The sequence below is a fragment of the Hyperolius riggenbachi genome, chromosome 3 (genome assembly GCF_040937935.1).
Source record: "Hyperolius riggenbachi isolate aHypRig1 chromosome 3, aHypRig1.pri, whole genome shotgun sequence".
Lineage (NCBI taxonomy): Eukaryota > Metazoa > Chordata > Amphibia > Anura > Hyperoliidae > Hyperolius > Hyperolius riggenbachi.
In genome coordinates, this window is record NC_090648.1 from 42,013,032 (window position 1) to 42,019,031 (window position 6,000).

At 54.4% G+C, this 6,000-nt stretch overlaps 2 non-coding genes across 2 annotated transcripts; one reads left to right on the plus strand and one right to left on the minus strand.

Annotated features, from left to right (window-relative positions):
* Positions 1 to 870: 870 nt before the first annotated feature.
* Positions 871 to 941, plus strand: TRNAG-GCC (transfer RNA glycine (anticodon GCC)). The gene has a single exon. It is a non-coding gene; the product is annotated as a tRNA-Gly (tRNA).
* Positions 942 to 1,161: 220 nt separating this feature from the next.
* Positions 1,162 to 1,232, minus strand: TRNAG-GCC (transfer RNA glycine (anticodon GCC)). Its single transcript has one exon. It is a non-coding gene; the product is annotated as a tRNA-Gly (tRNA).
* Positions 1,233 to 6,000: the final 4,768 nt, after the last annotated feature.

Genomic DNA, 6,000 nt, shown 5'->3' on the forward strand with positions numbered 1-6,000 from the left:
TCCGGGTTGGAGGAGGAAGGGTTTGTAATCACGTGACCCGCGTGGAGCACATTGTGGGATGCGCCGAGGGACGGACCGAAGAAGACGTTAGACAGGTAAGATTGACCCCCCCCCCCCCCTCCCTGGGAGATATCAAGATAGAACCATCCGGATGTCTCCCGGATCCGGATTTAAGCAGCCCTGGTAATCATTAACACACTGTTCCCTATCCCCTTCTTGCACCTTTGACACTGTGGTTGTCCTTAGCAGGTGTTGTGTAGTATCAATTGTTATGTATAGATTGATTGGGGGGGGGGGGGCAAGTAAACCTTGCACCAGGACCCACAGCTACTTAACTATGCCACTGTATATATCTAATTGCTCTAGCAAAGTAGCCCGGGTATAATACCTGGACATAGTATAGTACTTTGACATGACACCTGCATCAAACAGACCTCTAACATCCAAGGTGAGGGGGAAACCAGCCACGTGACTCCTCCAGCCGTCATTATGACGTATCTGGGACTCCCCTCACCGCTGCACGCCGCACACTGCATAGATCTCCTGCAGGGAGAGACCACCGTGTCACACGCGGAGGGGGGTGGATAGAACATTTACACGCAGAGAAGCAGAGCTCTGGGGAACCCGGATGTCGTTACTATATCCTCTGGTAGACTGTGGAGCGCCGTTACGTGACGCAGACCATTTACCTGACGTTACAGATTATGGTGCACTCTGCAGTGTGGAGAAATGGCTGAGCTCCGATGTTTGATGAATATCCCGCCTCCGACTGGGAGATACAATTGTTTCAATAAGCCGAGGTAAAACTACTACTGCAGAGTCTCTTATAGCACGAGAGACATGTCTGAAAGCGAAATTATCTTTATGCAAGCATTGGTGGTTCAGTGGTAGAATTCTCGCCTGCCACGCGGGAGGCCCGGGTTCGATTCCCGGCCAATGCAGCAAGACTTTTTTTTAGTTGTCTGTGTCCGTTTCAATTGCAGGATGTAATGTTAAATCAGATTTCAAAAAGTGTATTTTATATACCGTTGGTATTATTTACTACTCAAAGAATAGATGGGATAGTTGTAGCAAAACAGAAAATAAGTGTACCGCTCTGCTGAAGTTTTTGAAATGTTGTACATTACAGGTAATTAAATCTGATAGGTAAAAAACCAGTGCTGCATTGGCCGGGAATCGAACCCGGGCCTCCCGCGTGGCAGGCGAGAATTCTACCACTGAACCACCAATGCTTGCATTTATTGTGTTTCTAGGAGTGTCACTGTACACTTTCTATGATTCATACCTTGATGTGCACAAAGCAAAACTTGTTCAGCGTGTGTTGAATGGGATGCCCTCTGCCCTGCTCCTGTACTTTCTGCTCATGTAGCCCTCTGCCCTGCTCATGTACTTCCTGCTCTCTGTAGCCCTCTGCCCTGCTCCTGTACTTTCTGCTCTCTGTAGCCCTCTGCCCTGCTCCTGTACTTTCTGCTCTCTGTAGCCCTCTGCCCTGCTCCTGTACTTTCTGCTCTCTGTAGCCCTCTGCCCTGCTCCTGTACTTCCTGTTCTCTGTAGCCCTCTGCCCTGCTCCTGTACTTTCTGCTCATGTAGCCCTCTGCCCTGCTCCTGTACTTTCTGCTATATGTAGCCCTCTGCCTTGATCCTGTACTTTCTGCTCTCTGTAGCCCTCTGCCCTGCTCCTGTACTTTCTGCTATATGTAGCCCTCTGCTTTGCTCCTGTACTTCCTGCTCTCTGTAGCCCTCTGCCTTGCTCCTGTACTTCCTGCTCTCTGCAGCCCTCTGCCCTGCTCCTGTATTTCCTGCTCTCTGTAGCCCTCTGCCCAGCCCCTGTACTTCCTGCTCTCTGCAGCCCTCTGCCCTGCTCCTGTACTTCCTGCTCTCTGTAGCCCTCTGTCCTGCTCCTGTCCTTCCTTCCCTCTGCAGCCCTCTGCCCTGCTCCTGTACTTTCTGCTCTCTGTAGCCCTCTGTCCTGCTCCTGTACTTCCTGCTCTCTGTAGCCCTCTGTCCTGCTCATGTATTTCCTGCTCCCTGTAGCCCTCTGTCCTGCTCATGTATTTCCTGCTCTGCAGCTCTCTGTCCTGCTCCTGTACTTCCTGCTCTCTGTAGCCCTCTGCCCTGATCCTGTACTTCCTGCTCTCTGTAGCCCTCTGCCTTGCTCCTGTACTTCCTTCCCTCTGTAGCCCTCTGCCTTGCTCCTGTACTTCCTTCCCTCTGTAGCCCTCTGTCCTGCCCATGTATTTCCTGCTTTCTGTAGCCCTCTGTCCTGCTCATGTATTTCCTGCTCTCTGTAGCCCTCTGTCCTGCTCATGTATTTCCTGCTCTCTGTAGCCCTCTATCCTGCTCATGTATTTCCTGCTCTGCAGCTCTCTGTGCTGCTCCTGTACTTCCTGCTCTCTGTAGCCCTCTGCCCTGATCCTGTACTTCCTGCTCTCTGTAGCCCTCTGCCTTTCTCCTGTACTTCCTTCCCTCTGTAGCCCTCTGTCCTGCTCCTGTACTTCCTTCCCTCTGTAGCCCTCTGTCCTGCCCATGTATTTCCTGCTCTCTGTAGCCCTCTGTCCTGCTCCTGTACTTCCTGCTCTCTGAAGCCCTCTGTCCTGCTCCTGTACTTACTGCTCTCGGCAGCCCTCTGCCTTGCTCCTGTACTTCCTGTTCTCTGTAGCCCTCTGCCCTGCCCCTGTACTTCCTGCTCTCTGTAGCCCTCTGCCCTGCTCCTGTACTTTCTGCTCTCTGTAGCCCTCTGCCCTGCTCCTGTACTTCCTGCTCTCTGTAGCCCTCTGCCCTGCTCCTGTACTTCCTGCTCTCTGTAGCCCTCTGCCCTGCTCCTGTACTTTCTGCTATATGTAGCCCTCTGCCTTGCTCCTGTACTTTCTGCTCTCTGTAGCCCTCTGCCATGCTCCCATACTTCCTGCTCTCTGTAGCCCTCTGTCCTGCTTATGTATTTCCTGCTCTCTGCAGCCCTATGCCTTGCTCCTGTACTTCCTGCTCTCTGAAGCCCTCTGCCCTGCTCCTGTACTTCCTGCTCTCTGTAGCCCTCTGCCCTGCTCCTGTACTTTCTGCTCTCTGTAGCTCTCTGCCTTGCTCCTGTACTTCCTGCTCTCTGTAGCCCTCTGCCCTGCTCCTGTACTTCCTGCTCTCTGTAGCCCTCTGTCCTGCTCCTGTACTTCCTGCTCTCTGTAGCCATCTGTCCTGCTCCTGTACTCCCTGCTCTCTGTAGCCCTCTGTCCTGCTCCTGTACTTCCTGCTCTCTGTAGCCATCTGTCCTGCTCCTGTACTTCCTGCTCTCTGTAGCCCTCTGTCCTGCTCATGTATTTCCTTCCCTCTGTAGCCCTCTGTCCTGCCCATGTATTTCCTGCTCTCTGTAGCCCTCTGTCCTGCTCCTGTACTTCCTGCTCTCTGTAGCCCTCTGTCCTGCTCCTGTACTTACTGCTCTCGGCAGCCCTCTGCCTTGCTCTTGTACTTCCTGTTCTCTGTAGCCCTCTGCCCTGCTCCTGTACTTCCTGCTCTCTGTAGCCCTCTGTCCTGCTCCTGTACTTACTGCTCTCGGCAGCCCTCTGCCTTGCTCCTGTACTTCCTGTTCTCTGTAGCCCTCTGCCCTGCTCCTGTACTTTCTGCTCTCTGTAGCCCTCTGCCCTGCTCCTGTACTTCCTGCTCTCTGTAGCCCTCTGCCCTGCTCCTGTACTTTCTGCTCTCTGTAGCCCTCTGCCCTGCTCCTGTACTTCCTGCTCTCTGTAGCCCTCTGCCCTGCTCCTTTACTTTCTGCTCTCTGTAGCCCTCTGCCTTGCTCCTGTACTTCCTGCTCTCTGTAGCCCTCTGCCCTGCTCCTGTACTTCCTGCTCTCTGTAGCCCTCTGCCCTGCTCCTGTACTTTCTGCTATATGTAGCCCTCTGCCTTGCTCCTGTACTTTCTGCTCTCTGTAGCCCTCTGCCATGCTCCCATACTTCCTGCTCTCTGTAGCCCTCTGTCCTGCTTATGTATTTCCTGCTCTCTGCAGCCCTATGCCTTGCTCCTGTACTTCCTGCTCTCTGAAGCCCTCTGCCCTGCTCCTGTACTTCCTGCTCTCTGTAGCCCTCTGCCCTGCTCCTGTACTTTCTGCTCTCTGTAGCTCTCTGCCTTGCTCCTCTACTTCCTGCTCTCTGTAGCCCTCTGCCCTGCTCCTGTAATTCCTGCTCTCTGTAGCCCTCTGTCCTGCTCCTGTACTTCCTGCTCTCTGTAGCCATCTGTCCTGCTCCTGTACTCCCTGCTCTCTGTAGCCCTCTGCACTGCTCCTGTACTTCCTGCTCTCTGCAGCCCTCTGCCCTGCTCCTGTACTTCCTGCTATCTATAGCCCTCTGCCCTGCTCCTGTCCTATACTTCCTGCTCTCTGTAGCCCTCTGCCCTGCTCCTTTACTTTCTGCTCTCTGTAGCCCTCTGCCTTGCTCCTGTACTTCCTGCTCTCTGAAGCCCTCTGCCCTGCTCCTGTACTTCCTGCTCTCTTTAGCCCTCTGCCCTGCTCCTGTACTTTCTGCTCTCTGTAGCTCTCTGCCTTGCTCCTCTACTTCCTGCTCTCTGTAGCCCTCTGCCCTGCTCCTGTAATTCCTGCTCTCTGTAGCCCTCTGTCCTGCTCCTGTACTTCCTGCTCTCTGTAGCCATCTGTCCTGCTCCTGTACTCCCTGCTCTCTGTAGCCCTCTGCACTGCTCCTGTACTTCCTGCTCTCTGCAGCCCTCTGCCCTGCTCCTGTACTTCCTGCTATCTATAGCCCTCTGCCCTGCTCCTGTCCTATACTTCCTGCTCTCTGTAGCCCTCTGCCCTGCTCCTGTACTTCCTGCTCTCTGTAGCCCTCTGCCCTGCTCATGTACTTCCTTCCCTCTGCAGCTCTCTGTCCTGCTCCTGTACTGCCTGCTCTCTGCAGCCCTCTGCTCTGCTTAGGGTTGCCAGGTGTCCGGTTTTACACCGGACAGTCCGGTTTTTGTGCGCTGTGTCCGGTGCAAAGAGGCATGCTAAACCGGACAATTAAGTTGTCCGGTTTAGAGCCCCCCCCCCCCGCAGCGCAGGAGGAGAACAGCGCAGCAGAGAGAGAGCTGGGAGCAGCGGTGGAGAAGGGGGGCAATCTCCCCCCCCCTTCCCTCACCTTAGGGTGCTCTCTCTCCCTCGCTGTCTCCTCCAGGATGATGTGCAGGCTGGCGAGTGGCTGCAGGCGGAACTTACCTCTGTGTCGCTCCAGCGCCGGAAGTTCGGGTCCCGCAGCCGCTGAGATTCGACTCAAAAAAGATCCGGATCAAAGATCCGAATCATTCATGAGCCGGACAACACTAATCAGTCTGAATAGTGTTGTCCGGCTCATAAATGATTTGAATCTTTGATCCGGATCTTTTTTGAGTCGAATATCAGCGGCTGCGGGACCCGAACTTCCGGCGCCTGCGACACAGAGGTAAGTTCCGCCCGCAGCCACCCGCCAGCCTGCACATCATATTGGAGGAGACAGCGGGGGAGAGAGAGCACCCAAAGGTGAGGGAAGGGGGGGAAGATTGCCCCCCTTCTCCACCGCTGCTCCCAGCTCTCTCTCTGCTGCACTGTTCTCCTCCTGCGGGGGGGGGGGGGGGGGGGGCACCTGGCTACCTAACCTATTCTGGGCACATATAGCCCCTGTCTACCTATTCTGGGCACATATAGCCCCTGGCTACCTATTCTGGGCACATATAGCCCCTGGCTACCTATTCCGGGCACATATAGCCCCTGGCTACCTATTCCGGGCACATATAGCCCCTGGCTACCTATTCCGGGCACATATAGCCCCTGGCTACCTATTCTGGGCACATATAGCCCCTGGCTACCTATTCTGGGCACATATAGCTCCTGGCTACCTATTCTGGGCACATATACCCCCTGGCTACCTATTCTGGGCACATATACCCCCTGGCTACATATACTGGGACATATATACCCCTGCCTACGTATACTGGGACATTTACACCCCTGCCTACATATACTGGGACATATATACCCCCTGGCTACATATACTG